At 38.8% G+C, this 21,631-nt stretch overlaps 1 pseudogene; it reads right to left on the bottom strand.

The window, feature by feature from the left end:
* Nucleotides 1–12,695: 12,695 nt before the first annotated feature.
* LOC132499902 (ferritin light chain-like) overlaps nucleotides 12,696–21,631 on the bottom strand; it is a 71,777-nt pseudogene continuing 62,841 nt past the window's right edge.

The following is a 21,631-nucleotide window of genomic DNA, read 5'->3' as shown; positions in this document are numbered from 1 at the left end:
AGCAGGGGTGCTCGAAATGAACTCTTTGCTCTCAGGCCAGCTCCTATTCAGGCAATGTGGCTGGGGTACCCTGGGACCAGTGGCATGCTTTTCATGGATTATATCATCACTGATCAGGAAACATCACCTGCTGAAGTTGCTGAGCAGTATTCTGAGAAACTGGCTTATATGCCCCATACGTTCTTTATTGGAGATCATGCTAATATGTTCCCTCACCTGAAGAAAAAAGCCGTCATCGATTTTAAGTCCAATGGGCACCTTTATGACAATCGGATTTTGCTGAATGGCATCGACCTCCAAGCATTTCTTGATAGTCTATCAGATGTGCAAATAGTCAAGATGAAATGTCCTGATGGAGAAGACAACGCAGACAGCAGTAATACAGCTCTTAATATGCCTGTCATTCCTATGAATACTGTTGCAGAAGCAGTTATTGAAATGATTAACAGAGGACAAATTCAGATTCCAATGAATGGATTCAGTATTAGCAATGGCCTGGCAACCACCCTGATCAACAATAAGGCTGCCACTGGAGAGGAGGTTCCCCGTACCATTATTGTAACCACACGTTCTCAGTACGGGTTACCGGAAGATGCCATTGTGTACTGTAACTTTAATCAGTTATACAAAATTGACCCATCTACTTTGCAGATGTGGGCAAATATTCTGAAGCGTGTTCCCAATAGTGTATTGTGGCTGTTGTGTTTTCCAGCAGCAGGAGAAGCTAATATTCAACAGTACACACAAAATGTGGGCCTTCCCCCGAACCGTAGCATTTTTTCCCCTGTTGCTCCTAAAGAAGAACATGTTCGGAGAGGCCAGCTGGCTGATGTCTGCTTGGACACTCCACTCTGTAATGGCCACACCACAGGGACCTTTGGGCAGGGACCGCCATGGTGACTATGCCAGGAGAGACTCTTGCTTCCCGAGTTGCAGGTTCCCAGCTCACTTGTTTAGGCTGTCTTGAGCTGATTGCTAAAAATAGGCAAGAATATGAAGAGATAGCTGTGAAACTGGCAACTGATCTCGAATACCTGAAGAAAATTCGTGGCAAAGTCTGGAAGCAGAGAACATCTAGCCCTCTGTTCAACACCAAACAATACACAATGGAACTAGAGCGGCTATCTACAGATGTGGGAGCATTATGCAGCTGGCAACAAACCTGATCACATGATTAAGCCTGTTGAAGTCACTGAGTCGGCCTAAATAATGACTGTGTGCCCAGGAGAAATACCCCTGTAGCTGAGCCTCAACCTTCTGGGGGAAAGGGAAATACTTTTTCAATATCATGGTGCAGATGGGTGACAGACAATGATAAGAAATAGCACAGACAGACTTGCTTCCTGCATGATCACAATAGGGAGAGACCCAAGAGATGCGAAACTGCTGTTCCACAAGGAGTCTCCATCGAATTTTGCAGCAGCCAGGTGTCTGGAGGGTCTGGAAGGTAAGTCTGGAAGGTCTGATCTCCCTTGGTCTCCCAGGGGATGGATGGTTAGTGTGGAAGGGAGATAGAGATTGCCCAGCCGTTTTGTGATTATCATGGATTGATTGAGTCTTCTGAATTAATTTTTTTCTTTATATTTTGGGTATTGGAGCTTTTAAAAATGTTTGGTTTCAGGTATTTTTATTCATGTGAAGTGTATATGATTCTCTTGAGATAAGGTTTTAAGCTAAAATATTCCTTGTTTTAGTTTCTGAACTCTACCGATAAATGGGGACTTTGCTGGTGTAGTCTTTTTATAGGTTTTATAAACCACTTGAGCCTATATCAGTCACTTTAGTGTCTGACATAACGTTTGGAACTCTCAGTGCTTTGTTGGTTTGTAGATGATTGCATCAATTCTTTTTCTGGTCCGTTTTCTTCTTCCCTTCCTCCCACTTTAAAAACTCTCCTGTAACTTGGCTAACAAAATACCAAGTGTGATTCACAACCTCCCAGAGTGTTTCTCTTCAACACATCATCTGGTGCCAAATGAAGATTCTTAGGAGTACTTATTAATTATGAAGGGCACAGTTGTGGTACTGTCACTGACGATAATAATAATGGATTTTTGGCCTAGAGTTTTGACCTATTTCACCAGTGTTTTACCGTTGACTGCCCCTCTATGCTGCTTCCAAAAGTGAGAGTGTGTGATAAGATTTTTACTTTCATTTCTAAAGTTTGTTTTTTTTTAGGTGAGTCCTGTTCTTCCTTTTTCTTTCAGCAGAAATGAAATCCCAGGTAAGTATAAGTATTCAAATATTTGATCAGTAAGTCACAGTTATCTCCAGTACATTAAATAATTTTCATCAAAAAACATGTTATAGGTAAAAAGCTCTGAAGGACCAGCTATGTATATGATAATTATGTTTCAGACCTTCTAGGGTATTATATATAATAACTTGTCTTCTGGTCGTGGTCTTGAAGTCTTTATGGATTCAGCCTCAGTAGTAGCGAACTGCACTGCTACTTGCTTTGGAGTACAAATTAGACTTTAGCCCTCCTGGAGGTTGAGTTTTTGAAATTGAAAACCATAGGAATGAAATTATTGTATTTCAACAAAGGATCGAGGGCTTGAGGCTTAAACAAGCCAACATATGTGTGGGAAGCAGTCAGCCTTGAGAGCAGGCTACGGACATGCCAGGCATGCCGCCGCTGCTCGAAGGGACTGTCCCTACTTGTTCCCCTCCTTGTTCCATTCCACGGGAGATAAATCACCAGGGCCCAGAAATCAGAAAGAATGTAAAATAAGACAAGCAAATCTGTCTCCACCCTGCACGTGCAGGTTATTTTGGATGATTCTGGGTTTATGGGTTTTCTCCCAGGGAAGTTAACCTTGAGCTGAGACAGTCATTAGATCATGTAAACCACCGTCTGGCAACCTTCCCTTTTCTAGTCTATATAATCTGCAACTGTAGCATAATAAAACTTGCCTTGCAACCATCAGTTGTCTTGGTCCTTCTGACCCCATTCGTCGGTGCTACATCAGTTCCTTACCCCGTCCCTTCTGACCCTGGGCGGTGAAATCCTCTTTCTGAGGCTAGTCCGCGGCAAGTGGCACCCGAACAGGGACCTGAAGCGTGAAGCCAATGAAAAGAAAAAGAAAGTGCAGGTAAGAGAACCCTTATGCAAAATATGTGTGGACACGAGTAAAAGTGAAACTAATAGAGGCATAAGGCAACAGTCAGAAGTAAAATAAGATGGGGCAAAAGGGCTCAAAGGAGCGTGAATTATTTGCTCCGGTTTTACTTTTGATGCTTCAAGCTCGGGGTAATAAAGTTTCTACCTCACAGTTGACTGAATTTTTGCAGCATATCCATGATGTATCTCCCTGGTTTCCTGATGGCGGCTCTGTGACATAGAAATCTGGCAGAAAGTTGGAGAAGATTTAAAAAATTATTATGAGTCTCGAGGGCCTACTCATACTGCCGTTGTTACATTTAGTTTGTGAAATCTGATAAAAATATGTTTAGGTTCTTCTCATGATAGTGTTGATTTGAATGTAAAGTCAGAAAAACATAAGCCTCTGACAGAAGAAAAGACTGTATTATCAGCTACTGTGTCGCCACTTCCTAAACCGAAAGAGCTAATTAATTTAAATATTTCAGATGAAGAGGAACATTTTGACTTAACAGATGAGGCTTTTAAACATAAAAGAGAGAAATATCCTGAGGATGATTTTCTAATGGCTATAATAGATAAGTCAGTGCAAAAGCTGCAAATTAGTAAGGACTGTCTTCCTCAAAATTCTCCATCTGTAAAAATGCTCAGTCCCTTGCAACGTGCTGTACAAGCAGCAATAAAACGAGGAGAAGATCCTATTTTCTGTTGTCCTGTCACGGAAAGACCTGATCCTAATAATCCTCAACAGGCTATTAGGGAGCATCAGGCTCTTCCTTTTAAAGTTTTGAAAGATTTAAAATCTGCTTGTGCTCAATATGGGCCCACTGCTCCTTTTACTACTGCTATGGTTGACACTATTACAGGAGAAGCTCTTCCCCCTGCTGATTGGCAGTCTATTGCACGAGCTTGTTTAAATGGTGGAGATTATTTAATATGGAAGTTTGATTTTTATGAACGGGCTGCTGAACAAGCAGAAAAGAATGCTACCCATGATATTCCAGTTGATTATCATATGCTGATTGGGGAAGGACCTTATATTGCTTTACAAGATCGATTAACTTATCCCTTTGTTGCTTATCCTCAAATAAATCATTTGGCATTACAAGCCTGGAGGAAATTATCTTCTACACACAAAACTGAGGATCTTTCAAAAATTAGACAGGGACCTGATGAACCATATGCTGATTTTGTAGATAGATTGTTACAGCCGGTGGGGAGGCTCATTGTGGATGGACTCACTGGTACAATTGTAGTTAAGCAACTTTCTTTTGAAAATGTTAACAATGCATGTCAGGCTGTGATTCGACCTTGGAGAAAACGGGGAACATTGAAGGATTATATTCGCCTTTGTGCAGACATTGGGCCTGCTTATATACAGGGTGCTGCTATGGCTGCAGCATTAACTAAAGTGGGGTTTAAAAACAATCCAAAGAGAACAAAGACTAGTTTTAAATGCGGAAAGGCAGGTCATTTTGCTGGAGAATGTAGATCTTTTCACTGTAACCCTGGTCCTTCCTTCCCTACTCAAAACCCTCCAGATGGTCAGAAAATCCCTGGTTTATGCCCTAAATGCAATAGGGGAGATTGTCACTCAGTGACCCACAAGGATGGAACACCACTGTCGGGAAACTCCTCCCGGAGCTTTCCCCGGCCCCAACAGATAATAGGGGCAATGTCTGTGTATCCTCCTCAAACTATCAATCAGACATTAACCAAAAACAAAAACATACAATATCTTTGCTCTCCAGAGAAACAGCAGGAAGCGCAGGACTGGACCACAGTACCTCCGCCCGATATGTATTAACTCCTGAAATGGGTCCTCAGGCCTTCTCTACGGGCATCTATGGACCTTTACCCAAGGGTTTGATGGGACTATTATTGGGAAGAAGTAGTGTCACCATGAAGGGTTTAACTATTATGCCAGGAGTCATAGATTGTGACTACGAAGGAGAAATAAAAATCATGGCACAAACTATTAAAAATATAATAATGATTTCTCCTGGGGATAAAATTGCACAATTGCTACTTTTGCCCTTTGTACCTCATGGACAAATTTTACAACATCAAAAGAGAGACACAAAGGCTTTTGGATCATCTAATGCTGCCTACTGGATTCAGAAGATAGGGAAAGAACGTCCAGAAAGGAAATGAACCATTAATGGAAAGGTTTTTTCAGGTTTGTTAGACACTGGAGCTGATGTCTCTGCTATGACGCAGATGCACTGGCCTAAACATTGGCCCGTTAGTCCTACTATTACAGAACTTCAAGGAATAGGACAGAGTTCTTCTCCTATGCAAAGTAGTCAGTTATTATTATGGCAAGATAGTGAGGGCCATTCAGGATACTTCCAGCCTTATGTTTTGCCTAGGCTGCCTTTAAACCTCTGGGGCCGAGATATATTAAAAGAAATGGGAGTATTACTTTATAGTCCAAATTCTCAAGTCTCTAATATGATGTTGGATCAAGGATTTCTTCCCACAAAAGGACTGGGGACAAATCAACAAGGAACTGTCTATCCTATTGATGTGAAAATAAAAAATGATAGACAAGGTTTGGGTTTTTCTTAGGGGCCTTGGATTCTCCTCCACTCACTGCTGATCCAATTACTTGGCTGAGTGATGACCCTGTATGGGTGGGCCAATGGCCCCTCACAAAGGAGAAATTAGAAGCTGCAGAGCAATTAGTACTGGAACAATTAGGGCATTTAGAAATTTCCAATAGTCCTTGGAATACTCCTATATTTATTACCAAGAAAAAATCTGGAAAATATAGGTTATTACCGGATCTAAGAGCTGTTAATAAAACTATGCTAATAATGGGAGCTCTTCAAGCAGGCCTACCCTCTCCAACAGCCATACCACACAATTATCATCTTTTAGTTATAGATTTAAAAGATTGTTTTTTCACTATTCCTTTGTTTCCTGAAGATAGAAAACATTTTGCTTTTAGCTTGCCTTCCTTAAATTTTAAGGAACCCATGAGGAGATTTCAATGGAAAGTATTGCCTCAGGGCATGGCAAATAGTCCTACATTATGCCAAAACTATGTGGCTCAGGCCTTAACTCCTGTGAGAAAAAGGTTTCCAACGTTATATCTGAAACATTATATGGATGATATACTTTTAGCCACAGATAATATTTCTTTATTAGAGACTGCTTTTCAATTTTTACAACAATCCTTACAATCATTTGGCTTGGTCATTGCCTCAGAAAAAATTCAAAGATAATCTTCATTTTTCTATTTGGGAAAATATATTGATAACACTACCATTAGGCCTCAAAAACTGCAAATTCGAGTTGATAATTTAAAAACATTAAAGGATTTTCAAAAATTACTTGGAGATATTAATTGGCCAAGGCCTTCCTTAAAACTTACTACTGCTCAATTAGAGCCTTTGTTTGATATTCTTAAAGGTGGCTCAGATCCTTCTACTTCACGCTCTATGACTCCAGAAGCACTTCAAGCTTTACAAATAGTTAATAGAGCTATCAGCTCTGCACAATTAACTCGAATGCATACTCACCTGCCAATTTCTTTAATTGCTTGTCCAACACCTCATGTGCCTACTGCCAACTTATGGCAAACTGTTGGAATTATTGAATGGATTCATATGAAAACTACATCCTCTAAGGTTATTAACCCTTATTTTGAACTTAGTAGTAAGCTAATAATGCAAGGTAGAACTAGATGCTTACAACTTCTGGGTATAGAACCTTCTCAAATTATTATCCCTTATCCAGTTAGTCAACAAAATTGGCTTTTTCAACATAGTAATGAATGGGGTCTTGATCTTGCAGGATTTTCAGGTACCTTGGAATGCCATTACCCTGCTGATAAATTGATCCAATTCGACAAAGTTAACTGTTACATCTTTCCTTCTATAATTAGGCAACAGCCTATTCCTCATGTACCTTTGGTTTTTACAGACGGTTCTTCTTCAGGAGTGGCTACTGTAATCATTGACGACGGAACCAAACTCATTAAACAAACTTCCTTGACTTCAGCTCAACGTGTTGAACTGTATGCTGTCATTATGGCTTTTAAACATTTGCCTTCTATATCTTTTAATTTGTTTTCTGATAGTAAATATCTTATCAGCTTATTATTTCTTCTGGAGACTGTGACCAGAGGACATACTAATGACCCTGAATTATCATCCTCTTTTCGTTTGCTTCAACAGCTTATTCGTTCCCATGATGGTCGTGTTGCAGCTCTGCATATCCGTGCTCATTCTAACTTGCCTGGTCCATTGTCTAAACTTAATGCGACTGCAGATGTTTTAACTCGATCTAAATGTGATCTTTATCCTGTGCGTTTTCCTCCCAAAAATAAAGTTAAAGTTACTCTTCCTCCTCAATCTCTTTTCCCTAAAGCAGGACATATCCCAATTTACCGTCCTCCTCCTTTCCGTTTGTCATGCTGTCAAGAATGGCTAAGGTATTGCATTCATTATCTTCATACTGTTGATACTCATGGTCCATGTCCTGGACACCCTCATATTATGGTAAATTATGATCAAACTGATTCACAAGCAGCACAGCAATCACATGCTTTACACCATCAGTCAGCGGCTATGTTACACAAAGAATTTTCCCTTACTCGTGAAGCCACCCGACAAATTGTTAAGCAATGCCCACAGTGCTTACCTCACCTTCCTGTTCCACATTATGGTGTTAATCCTCGTGGATTATTACCTAGTCATTTATGGCAAATGGATGTTACTCATATCCCGTCTTTTGGGAAATTACAATTTGTTCATGTCACTATTGATACTTATTCTGGTTTCCTCTGTGCTACAGCACAGACCCGAGAAGCTACTAAACTTGTTATCACTCATTTATTACACTGTTTTGCTTTCATGAACCTTCGTTTTACAGGAACCAACATTACTCTTACAGGCCCGGCTACCAGCCGATGAGAGGATCTTAAGGATACCATCATTTGGTATAAAAATGGGCAAGCTATTAATATTAGAGGTCGAATCTCATATGCCTCACCACTTCGGGATTCCGCTATTACTATAGCCAAGGTTCCAGGTGAAGATTCAGGAAATTATTTCTGTATGAAGCATTTACTTGGAGGACAAGGGATACTTATAGTTGGACATAAGGTTACTATTCTTAACAGAAAATCAAAAACTCAATTTCCTCCTTTTATGACCATTAACTTTGCTGGATCCAATTTTGAACGTTGCAATGCATCTTGGAATACTAACCAAATATGGTGTACTACAGATCATACCAAGGGGTCAATTCTTCTCTCTTCTATTCCCATCATAGATAGGTTTATCACATTTCAAAAGAACTGGGATATATGGAAACTAGCTCTAACTAATTCCAATACACCTGTTATAACTTGTGTTGCTCCTCCATATACACTTTTGATTGGTTCTATTAACATTGGTAATTCTTCCAAAGGAGGATATAATATTAGCTGTGTTCATTGTATTTTTAGCAGTTATATGTTCCCTTCTGCAGGAACACAATCTGTGCTTATACTAAGGCAACCCATATATGTTATGGTGCCTGTACATCTGAGAGAACCTTGGTATGAAGATACTGGAGTACAGGCATGGGTGGAACTCTCCAAAGCCTTACAGAGAAGGAGATGCTTTATTGGGTGGCTAATAGTAAGTTTAGTTGCCTTGGCTGCTCTGTCTGCTACCGCGGCTATTGCCCGTCTTGCTCTTTCACAGAGTATTAATCATGCTCACTTTGCTAATCAATTATCTCAAAATACCAGTCTTGCTTATTCTTTACAAAGTCACATAGATTTACAGATTAATAACAAGTTAGATGAATTTAAAAACGCAATTTTGAGGATTGGAGATCAGATGGCAGCATTAAAATTGAGGATGTGTTTAGCTTGTCATGCAAAGTATACGTGGATTTGTGTTATTCCTTACAAGTACAATGACTGTATTTGGGAATGGGAAAAAGTAAAAATGCATCTGCTGAGTGTTTGGTCAGATAATAATATTAGTCTTGATCTTAAGAAATTAAGTGCTGAAATTCAGGATATACAAAATGCACATCTTGACGATATTTCACCAGAAGATGTAATTCAAAGTTTACTGGATCATTTAAAGTGGTTAAACCCTTAGTCGTGGATTACTAGAGGGTTGTCAGGATTTATTACCCTGGCCATAATTTGCCTATTTTTGATAATAATCTTCTCATGTCTGTTTCGTAACCTCATGCAACAGTATACTACTCTCGGCACTAAGGTTCATGGAATTATTTTGCAGCAAAAATTAAAAAATAAAAAAGGGGGACCTGTGGGAAGCAGTCAGCCTTGAGAGCAGGCTACAGACATGCGAGGCATGCCGCCGCTGCTCGAAGGGACCGTCCCTACTTGTTCCCCTCCTTGTTCCATTCCATGGGAGATAAATCACCAGGGCCCAGAAATCAGAAAGAATGTAAAATGAGACAAGCAAATCTGTCTCCACCCTGCACGTGCAGGTTATTTTGGATGATTCTGGGTTTATGGGTTTTCTCCCAGGGAAGTTAACCTTGAGCCGAGACAGTCATTAGATCATGTAAACCACCGTCTGGCAACCTTCCCTTTTCTAGTCTATATAATCTGCAACTGTAGCATAATAAAACTTGCCTTGCAACCATCAGTTGTCTTGGTCCTTCTGACCCCATTCGTCGGTGCTACTTCAGTTCCTTACCCCGTCCCTTCTGACCCTGGGCAGTGAAATCCTCTTTCTGAGGCTGGTCCGTGGCACATATGAATATGTTTTTGTCTTGCTGTACTGCACATATGCTGTCTAGTAACAGATATTTTGTCTGCTATTAGTGTTTTAGATTATGTCTTTCCAAAGCGCTGAGGCAGTGCACCTATTTTGAAGTTGCAGCTGATGCCTGAATGTATCCTAGCTGACAAATTATTGATTAATGAAAACATGAATTTCTGAAAGATTTGTACTGTTAACCATAATCTGGGCAAGGAGTCTCAAATGTAATTCTTAGCCAGAATTACATGTTAATGAACCATTTAACAGTGTAAATCAAGGAACATCAATGTAGGGATTTCTTTTCATTTATTTCTTACCTGCTTGAAATATCAGTTAAAGTTTGCCAGCTTGGTTGCAGATGAACGGACGTTTGAAGTTCCCCGAACTACTTAATGTGGAATAGGATACTAGACTTCCAACGCCCTCAAGGAAGTGACCTTGCAGCCATTTTACATAGCACATCATCCTCCTATAGGGATGAAACTTTCCCTGGCCCGAAAAGTAGCCACTCCATTGAAGCTTTGCTTATTGTAACAGGCTTTTGTTTCCAGGTTACATGTCTGTGGAAGACTTAATTCTGAATAGAGATATAGATATTACCGGAAACTAATTGTTTTTGCTATGATACTCTGCTTTATCAGAAAAGTAAACCATTTAAATTGTGCTACAAAAATTCAGATGTTGTCTTGCAATCTTTAAACAATAAATGAATGAATTGCCCTTAAAAAAAGAATTAAGCAGTTAGTTAAGCTGTTGGTCCCACATCAGACAAATTATCCTTATACCTCCTGTCAATATTGTTAACAGAGACTGTTATTTTATTAATCCTTATGATCCCGTGATTCTTTCTTTCATGTTTTGCGGCACAGCAGGTGAGAAAGTGGGTTTGTTAAGCTGGGTGGGTTTATCTTTCTTTTATGCATTAATTCAATTTTATGTTCATTTACTTATTGTATACATATGGCAATAGAAGCTGCTAAGGCAATCATTGCTATTCTGAAAAACAACAAGGCACAGAAGCAGATGTCTTATTTCCGAGATTTCTCCCCCCAGGATTATTATGATTAAAGATCCTTTCCCCCCACTCCCTGGAGAGGACAAGCGGCTGCTTGCTGGAGGATTTTTAATGACTTGGGGAAAGGCTCAAATATCCCCCCATTATGGTAATCCACCCCAGGGGCAAACCACACAAGAATATCATGAATTTATTTTATTTTTCTATCCTTGAAAAGGTAATACTCAGCTCATTAGAATATGAAAACTATACTGTCAAATTTCAGAATTACATGGATGAAGAAAATCACCAAAGTGGCATCATATCATGTGTGTTATAGTTGTATTTACTATATTGACTATATTAAATATGTTGTGTTAACAATGTATTGTATAACTATATATTGAAAAGGCAAAATGCTGTAACGTATTTCAGAGAAAATAATCATGTTGGCCAACCCCAAATTGTACATTGTAGACGGGTCCTAGGAAAAGAAGATTTAATTCATAGTGAACAAGAGGTTAGCTTCTGTTTTCAGCCATGTGCTATTTCAATAATTAAACATCATGAATAATACAGGATATAAGAGGAATAGTCTAAAGATGGAAAAGCACATTTTGATTAGGAAAGAGAATTTAAGTCTTTTTTTTTTTAAGGAAAACTGCCTTATTACTATGAGATAAGAAAATTGTTTCCTTCTTTTCTTCCTTGCTTTCTTCTTCTTTTTTTAACCTTTTTAATTTTGGATATTTGACCTCTAAGCTGAGATGACTGAAAATGCCTCCTCTGGGCATCAACCTGTTTGAAAGACTATTTCCCCCTCCCTGAGGGCTATTTGTCTCTTGGAGGCTTTGTCTACATTACTCCTCAAGAGGCAAGCATTTGTCCTTGCACTATGTGCTGACATCTCCTGATAAGAGGGAAGCTGCAAAGTAGAAGAATTGAAGGTCAGTATGTTGATATTGGTCTCAAGCACAGTGATGTACATTTGTGTATTGGGGAAGGGGAGTGAAGCTTGAGAGTGGGCCAGTGGGGAGGGGTAAATATTTTGTGATGCTGTCTACCTATGGGCTTATAAGGTTTACAGCTGCATTAGGAGGACAAGCATTACCATTAGCATGAAAAATAGGGCAGACCTCAGTTGCAAAAGCTTCTAGCCATACACATAGGGCAATACGTAAATGATACACCTTATTGCATTCACCCATTCACCCTCCCCTGTTCATGCTAATTGGAAATTTCCATCCATTTCAGAGAAGTAACACCACTATCAATCATTTTCCCTGGCACGAATCTTCCAGGAGGAAGAAAATGGAATACACCTAGCAACAGAGCTCACGCACTAGTAGTCCATGTGTCTTAGATTTAATATCTGATGACTAGCTGCATTGAAGCCAAGAGGTGGTTCACAAAGTTGCTGCACATTAGAATCACCTGGGGAACTCTGAGACCTCCCCGTGCCCAGGCTCCTCCCTAGACCTACTGAATCAAAATCTCTGGGGCTGGGACCCAGACACCAATGTTTTTCTTCAAAGCTCTTTAGGTAATTCAAACGAGCAGCAAAGCTTGAGAACCAGCCCAATAATGGGAACAAACTTATTTCACACAGATAAAGTGGGGCAATTCATATGTTAAAAGAACATGAATATATGTATATATTTCTTTTTTTCGCTTTATTCTGTTTGTATTTCAAATAGGCTTTTTTTTTTCCTTCTGCAAAAAGCGTTATTGTTTCCATTTGGTCCAAGGCTTGGGAGAGGGCTCCAGGGTGGTTACAAAGCTGCCTAGTGGCTGCAGAGCGGGGCTTCAGGCAGAAGCTCTGACGCCAGAGGGTCTCCTCAGATGCGGCTGGACTTCAGAGACTCCTGTTTGGCTCGAGGGTGAGCCTTTCAAAGAGATACTCGCCCAGCACAGCCTGCGGACCAGCCAGCCTGCGGAGGTTGGTCAGGTGGTCACCCATCTTCTGGATGAGTTTCACCTGCTCCTCCAGGAAGCGGCTCTCCAGGAAGTCACAGAGCTGGGAGTCTGCAAGGGCAGGACCCAGGGTGCACAGATCCGATAGTGCCTGGTTCAGATTCTTCTCCCTAAGAATGGCGGCTTCCACAGCATCCTGGGTTTTACCCCACTCATCCTGAGAAGGCTTCTGCGCATCCTGGAAGAGGGCGTGGCCGCAGCACTGGTTTTGCATTTTCAAGAGGCGCTGGGCGCCCTCACACTTCTCCTCAGCCAGTTGGCAAAAAATGTGGCCCATACTGTCCAGAGTCCCATTGTTGCTGTCGAAATAGATGCTCAGAGAGAGGTAAGTGTCCACAGATGCAAGATGAACAGGCGGTGGACGGGGGCCTCCACCTCGGTGGAATAATTCTGACGAACCTGGGAACTCGTGGTTGATCAGTGATAAGGAGCTAAGCTCAAAAACTGGTGTTGGCCTGTCCTGGAGGCTGAGGATAGCTGAGTGTCTGATTCCAAAGGTTGCGAAAGGAAGAAAGGTTGGAGGGTGGTCGGGGGCTGGAGCAAGGAGCGTCCCTGGGACTGTTCATTCCAAACACTGTTGAAGCAAAAGACAGATCTGCAGGACTGCCAAATGCACTGCCTCAAATAGGCTTTGATATAAATGAACAAGGAGTCCAAGCAAGGACAAAATTTACCCTTCCTCCCACCAAAATAGCTGGTGATACTAGAATCTAGATCTGGGAAGGGATTCTTCCATTGCTTTCTTAACATTCCAAGCCACTAGAGCAGTGGTTCTCAAAGTATGGTCACCTTGTAACCAAGCAGTACCCTATGGGGCCTTCCTAGGGCAGACCCATCCACCATATCCTCTATTGTAGTTTCTCTCTGAAGTACTCAGATAATAGTATCTCAGGCATATTTCTTGAGTTTTCAGATGCGAAAAACCACCACCCAATGGAAGAAATGAACTCCTTGATGATCATGAGCACATAGCCCCCAGACCTTCTGGCACCTAAGGATGGATAATGTTACCTGCCTTGTGGCCTCAACATCAGCCAATCAGAGGATTGTGCACGAGCTGATCACATGCCCTGGGATGTCCCTCCCTCACCTGGCCTTTAAAAATGCTTTGCTGAAATCCTTTGGAGATTTCAGGGGTTTTGGAACAGGGACCACCCCTCTCCTTGCTCGATCCTGCAATAAACCTTTCTCTTCTCCAGACTCCAACCTTTAGGTTTGTTTGGCCTCACTGTGCTTCAGACACACGAACCTGCATTCGGTAACAACCTGACCAGCTTTACCAGCGTCCCCTGATAATGTGTCAGATATTCAAGTTTTAGGGCCCTATCCCAGCCCTATGGAATCAGCAACTCTAGTGGGGCTCAGTGATCTCTGTTATAACTGGCCCTCCAGATGATTTTTATTCACCTTAAAGTTTGAAAATATCTGCATTGTCAGCTGCCAAAGCGTCCAACAGCAGGTTAAGGGGAGTGACGCCTGGAAAAGATAGGGAGTAGCCAAGGCAAGTACAGCAGCATTTGCCGTGGTAGTAATGGAGAATGCCTTTTCTCCACTGGTTGGCACAGACTAGTATCTGGGAGCAGTGGCAGGGTTATTTAGGATACTTTACAATTCAATGTAGAGTGACCACTTTCCTGGTTTGCCAGGGACTTCCCCTGTGTGAACACTTAAAATCTCATCCTGGCAAACCCCTTAGCCCTGGATTTGAAAAACTTAGGGAATAACATGAAATTTAGGGGAAACATGATCTAGGATTTGGGCAAGTCACAAGTGCTAATTAAAGCGAAGCAAGTATGGACAACATCTAGCCTTCTTTACCCCTTTGTGGGAAGGTAAATCTGATTGGGTGAAAGGACTTATTGTTAAGAACTCTTTGTAGAAACATCCCCTTCTGCTTAGTCCGCTGGTTCTCAGTTCTGGCTAGACACTGGCATCATCTGAGGAGATTTAAAGTTATTTTATTGGTCTAGGATGACCAACAGTCAGTGTGAGGGTTTTTAAAAAGTGCTTCAGATGATTCTAATATGCAGCCAAATTTAGGTGCCACTGCTTAAGCTTTTGAACCACTGCTACTTTTTTCACCTCATCTTCCTATGAGAATATCCAACTGTAGTTGAGGTTTGTTGTTTTTTCTTTTTCTTTTTTTTAACTCTCTTATTATAAGATTTACTGTCTTAAATAAGATTGAATGTACAGAAAATCCTGCTAGTCCATCTGGTATAGCTAGATACTTAGAATAATATCGTTAAGATATATATCATTTAAGTACTGTAACTGGCCTTTTTAAAATTAACATATGCATTGAATTAGTACAATCTCTTTTGAAGTTGTCATGTTGGGGAGCTATACCTGTAATCTGCTGCCATTGCTAAATATCTGGACAACTCTTATTAGGAATTGTTTTTAAACATCTTTAGGGATTAAAACCAAGAGTGCTGTATTATTTGTACTGGGACCACAAAAACCTCACAAAGTTTCCCCACTGTACCTTCTACCCCCATCTCTAACCCTTGGCAACTTCTAATCTGTTCTCCATCTCCACAGTTTTGTTATTTTAAGAATAATATGTAAACATAATCATGAATTACTTAATCTTTGGAGATCGGATTTAAAATTTTTTTCTTCAGCATCATTCCCTTGAAGTTCATTTTAATTTTTGCATATATTAATAATTTGTTCCTTATCGTTGCTCGGTAGTATTCTATCATAAGATTTTATCACAATTTGTTTCAACATTCATCCATTGAAAGACATTTGGGTAGTTGCCAGTTATTGGCTATTATAAATAAAACTGCTCTGAACATTTATGTGTAAGTTTCTGTGGGAACTTAATTAAGTTTTTGTTTCTTTTGGATAAATGCTCAAGAGTACAATTACTGCATTGTAGGGTGAATCTACTTTTAGGATTAAAAGAGACTGTCAAGCTGTTTCTCAGAGTGGCTAAACCATTTTATTTTTCCACCAGTGACGTGATATAACTTTTCTACATACTCGCCAGCATTTGATGTTGTCACTATAATTTTAGTTATTCTCTGATATCTCATTATGGTCTTAATTTGCATTTCCCTAATGCTAATGATGTTGAGCATCTTTTCATGTGCTTCTTTGCCATGTGTATATTCTCTTCCATGAAATGTCTGTTCCTGTCTTCTGCCTATTTTCTAGTTGGATTTTTTTAAGTTGTTTGGAGAGTTCTTTGTATATTATAGATACAAGTCATCTGTCTCATATGGGATTTTCAAATATGTTTTCCCACTGTGTAATTTGAGTTTTCATCCACTTAAAAGGATCTTCTATGAAGCATTTTTAACTCATTTTGATGAGATCCAATGTATCAGTTTTTGCTTTTATTGATCATACTTTCGGTGTCAAGTCTAAGAATTATTCACCTAGTTCTAGATGCCAAAGATTTTCTCCTATATTTTTTTCTAAAAATGTCCTGCTTTTACATTTAAGACTATGATCCACTTTGATTTAACTTTTGTGTAAGGTGTGGAGGTTTAGGTTAAGGTTCATTTTTTGTTTGTTTTTGTCGAGGGATGTCCAACTGTTTCAGTACCATTTTTTGAAATGTCTATTCTTCCTTGATAGCTTTTGCACTGCTGTCAAAAACAGGTTAAATGTATTTATGTCAGTCTATTTCTGGGTTCTCTATTCCATTCCATTGATCTATGTATCTACCCTACAAAATTACTGCAAAGTCTTGAAATTGGGTGGATTAATTCCTCCCATTTTAATCTTCCTTTACAAATTGTTTTAGCTATTCTTCAGCCTCTTCTTACCATATAAATCTTAGAAAAAGCTTGTCTATATCCGCAAAAACCTTGAGGGCATTTTAAGAGTAATTGTGTTAAGCCTCTTAACTTGGGGAGAATTGACATCTTTATTATGTTGTGTTTTCTAATCCATGAACAAGGTATGTCTCCCTATTTGTTTGGGACTTTAAATGTTTTCTTCATCAGCATTTTGTAATTTTCAGTATAGAGGTCCTATAAATGTCTTATTGGGCTTGTATTTAAGTATTTATTTAGGTCAGTTGTAAATGGCATCACATATTTTAATTTAAGCTTCTACACATTTGTTATTAATATATAATCTGATAAAATTGTGTTGATCTTGTACTCTAAAACATTTACAAACTAATATTATTTCTCAAGCTTTTTGTGGATTCCTTGGTATTTTCTCCATTTAGATTATAATCTCCTCTTCAGACACAGACAGTTTTACTTTTCCTTAGGCAATATAATAGGATATATTACTCTTCAACATTCAGTAGGATATATTCCTTCCTATTCAACATAGTAGGAATAGTCCTTTTATCTTTTAAATGAACTTTTTAAAAATTTAACTTTTAAATGTATGTATTTATTTATTTTTGCTTTATTTTCTTACTAGAACCTCCAGTAATATATTTAATAAAAGTGGTGAGAGCAGATATCCGTGCCTTGTTTCTGATCTTACAGAGAATACATTCAGTCTTTCACAGTTAAATATAATGTCGGTATAGGTTGTTTGTAGGTCATCTTTATGAGTTTCAGTATGTTCCTTTTCTATTCCTAGTTTGCTTGGAGTTCTTTTTTCTTCTTTTGTTAAAATCATGAATGAGATTGGATTTTGTCAAGTGCTTTCTCTGCATTATTGGATAGGATCACATGACTTTTCCCTTTAATCGATTGGATATGGTGGATAATATTGTTTGATTTTCAAATATTTAACCAACTTTGCATAACTAGAATAAATGCCACTTGGTCATGGTATATTATTCTTTTTATATATTTCTGGATTTAATTTGCTAATATTTGGCAGAGGATTTTTACAGCCAATTTCATAAAAAATATTGGTCTGTAGTTTTCTTCTTTCTATACTATCCCTGTCCGGTTTTGGTATCAAGGTAATACTGGCTTAATAAATTTAATTAGGAACTGTTCCTTCTACTTCTCTTTCTTATCAAATCATGTAAAATTGGTGTTAATTCTTTATGTCTTGGGTAAAAGTGAAACATCTAAACCTGACTATTCCTTTTGCGAGTTTTTAAATGAAAAACCAGTGTTTCTAATGGTTACAGGAAAATTGAGATTATCTATTTCATCTTGGCTGAGTTTTGGTAGTTTTGAGTGTAGAAGCATTGGCGCATTTCACCTACATTTTTGAATTTATAGTGTAGACTTGTTCATAACAACTTGTCCCTTATTAACCTGCAGGATATGTCATGGTATCCCTGGTTGCATTTCTGATACCTGTGATTTGTGCCATCCATCTTTTTATCTTTATCAGTCTTGCTAGATCTTTATTGATTAGATTGTTTATTTCCAAGAACCAGCCTTTTGTTTCATTGATTTTCCCCCCTATTTTCCTGTTTTCAGTTTCATGGATTTCTATTTCATCTTTATTATTTCCTTCTTTCTGCTTGTTTAGTGTTTTTTTCCTCTTCCTTTTTTACTGTTGTAATATAGAAAATTAGATTATTGCTTTGAAACACTTTCTTTCCCAATTTAGTGCTATAAACTTCCCTTTCAGCATTGCTTTCACTTCATTCTGCAAACTTTGATCTGTTATATCTCCATTTTCTTTTATTCTATGCATTAAACAATATTTCCTTGATGCTGTTTTTTTTTTACCCATGAGTTATTTGGAACTGTGATGTTTAGTTTTCATGTGATTGAAGACTTTCCTGTTGTCTTTCTGTTATTGATTTCTAGTCTGATTCCATTATGGCTAGAGAACATACTCTATGATTTTAATTCCTTTAAATCTGCTAATTTTTTTATGAATATATAAATGAAAGAAATAAGAAAACCTCTGAGTCTTAGCATCCAACACTTAGGCACATTACAATTTAAATCTGCTAAGGTTCTTTTTATTGCCCAGTATATAGTATATGAGTGAATATTCCATGGACACTTGAATATGTATTCTGCTGTTACTGAGTGTGTTCTTTATTTATTTTTTATTTTATTTTATTTTATTTTTTTGTGGTATGCGGGCCTCTCACTGTTGTGGCCTCTCCCATTGAGGAGCACAGGCTCCGGACGTGCAGGCTCAGCGGCCATGCCTCACGGGCCCAGCCGCTCCGCGGCATGTGGGATCTTCCCGGACCGGGGCACGAACCCGTGTCCCCTGCATCAGCAGGTGGACTCTCAACCACTGCACTACCAGGGAAGCCCCCATGTTCTTTAAATGTCAGTTATATCCTATTGATTGATGATGTTTTCATTTCTTCCATATTCTTGCTGATTTTTCTCTCTGGTAGTTCTATAAATTGCTGTGCTGAAGTCTCAAATAATAATTGTAGATTTAAAATTTTCTCCTTTTACTACTTTTTTCAGTGTTTGCTTCATGTATTTTGAAGTTCTGTTGTTTGGTGCACACACATTTAGTATCATTAGGTCATCTAGGTGGATTATTCCTGTTATCTTTATGTAATGACCCTGTTTGCCCCTAATAATTTCCTTTGCTCTGAAGTCTACTTTATCTGATATTAATATAGCCATTCCTACTTTTTCTGATTAACATTCACATGATATATCATTATCTTCCTTTTACTTTGAACTACCTATATCATGATGTTTAAAGTAAACTTCTTATAGACAGTATATAGTTGGATCATGCTTGTGAATTTTTAATCTACTCTTCCAATCTCTGTCTTTGACTTGGTTATTTAGATCATTTACAGTTAATGTAATTATTGTTATGTTAAAGATTAGGTCTACCATTTAATTTTTTGTTTTGTCTTTTACCTTAGTTTTTCAATCCTGTGTTTCTCTTATTTTGCCTGGTGGGTTACTTAAACATTTTTTAATAAGTCCATTTTAATTTAATTTATTTATAATCATTTGTGTATACTGTTTGTATAGTTTTCTTAGTGCTTACTTTTGGCATCACAGTATACATATGTAACTTACCATAGCCTACTGGAATCAGTGTTTTATTACTTCAAGTGAAGTTCCAAAATTTTACTTCCATTTAGTCTCTTAATATTCCCCAGTTTTAAAGTATGATTTTCTGTAGTATTTCCTTTCTCTACATTGAGAACCACATCAGATGGTGTCATAATATTTGCTTTGACCATTATATAGTATGTAAGAAATTCATGAGGCTAATGATATTCTCTTATATATACCCCATTTGTTTTCACCCATTCCATTGTTCCCCTTTTCTTTCTGAAGTTCCCAGTCTTCTGTTATTGTTTTTTTAATGTTTTCATAACATTAGGTGATATCTGGGCTTTCCAGTGTCATTGGATATGAGTTTCAGGAAACACTGAGTCTGGCTCACTTAATGCTGCTGAGTTGGAGGGTTTGTATATGTTGGGCCTGTTGGTGCAGCAGGTGCTAGCAGATTAGACTAATGTTGATGGGACTAGTGCCACAGGAGGATGGGTTCCCATTCAGGCTATGCTGCTGCTACAGTAGATCAAGTCCCCCTCTACCCCAAGTGTGGGGCAGTGACCTGCTGCTGTCACTGCTTTGTATTAGGCTGCTTTTGCCTCAGGTGTGTGGTGGGATCCCTTGGAAGCTGCTGTCAATCACAAGGTTAAATTCATTTCAGAAATACTTAAGTATAAATATATAGCCTGGCTCCTATAGGACCCCTGTAATAGTTTTTTATTGCTTTCATACAAATTACCACAAATATAGTGACTCGAAACAATGTCAATTTATTACCTTACAAGTCTGACATTGGTCTCAATTGAGTAAAGTAAAAGTGTTGGCAGGATCGACAGATGAATGGATAAAGATGTGGCACATATATACAATGGAATATTACTTAGCCATAAAAATAAGTGAAATTGAGTTATTTGTAGTGAGGTGGATTGACCTAGAGACTGTCATACGGAGTGAAGTAAGTCAGAAAGAGAAAAACAAATACCGTATTCTAACACATATATATGGAATCTAAAAAAAAAGAAAAAATGGTTATGAAGAACCTAGGGGGCAGGGCAGGAATAAAGATGAAGCCATAGAGAGTGGACTTGTGGACACAGGGAGGGGGAAGGGTAATCTGGGATGAAGTGAGAGAGTGTCATGGACATATATACACTACCAAATGTAAAATAGATAGCTAGTGGGAAGCAGCCGCAAAGCACAGGGAGATCAGATCTGTGCTTTGTGTCCACCTACAGGGGTGTGATTGGGAATGGAGGGTGGTAGGGAGATGCAAGAGGGAGGAGATATGGGGATATATGTATACGTATAGCTGATTCACTTTGTTATGAAGCAGAAACTAACACACCATTGTAAATCAGTTATACTCCAATATAGATGGTTAAAAAAAAAAAAAAGTGTTGGCAGAGCTACATTCTTTTCTGGAGGCTCTTAGGGGTGTTTCTGTTCCCTGGACTTTATCCGCTTCCAGCGGTCACTTGTAGTCCTTGACTCAGAGTCCCCTTTCTCCACCTACATAACCCAAAATGTTGAATCTCTCTGATTCTGCTTCTATTAGGACATCTCTCTCTTTCTCTTTCTACAGTTGGGAATGGTTTTCTACTTTTAAGGACTCATGCAATTAGATTTGTTCCATGAGGTAATCCAGGATAATCTTTCTATCTCAAGGTCTATAACTTCAGTCATATCTGCAAAGTCCTCTTCACCATGTAAGGTAACATATTAATAGGTTCTAGGGATTAGGGTGAGGGCATTTTTAGGAGCCATTATGCTGCCTACCACACCCTTAACAAGTGACCTTGAGAAAATTACTGAGATTTTTAAAGCCTTACTTTCCTCAAACATAAAATGGAAAGAAAGCTAACTAGTTAACATCATGAAAGTGAAACAGTATATATGAAATCAACTAATTCAGAAAATAAGATTTCGTCTT

Source organism: Mesoplodon densirostris, chromosome 12 (genome assembly GCF_025265405.1).
Source record: "Mesoplodon densirostris isolate mMesDen1 chromosome 12, mMesDen1 primary haplotype, whole genome shotgun sequence".
Taxonomy (NCBI): domain Eukaryota; kingdom Metazoa; phylum Chordata; class Mammalia; order Artiodactyla; family Ziphiidae; genus Mesoplodon; species Mesoplodon densirostris.
This window is presented reverse-complemented; position numbering and strand designations above follow the sequence as displayed.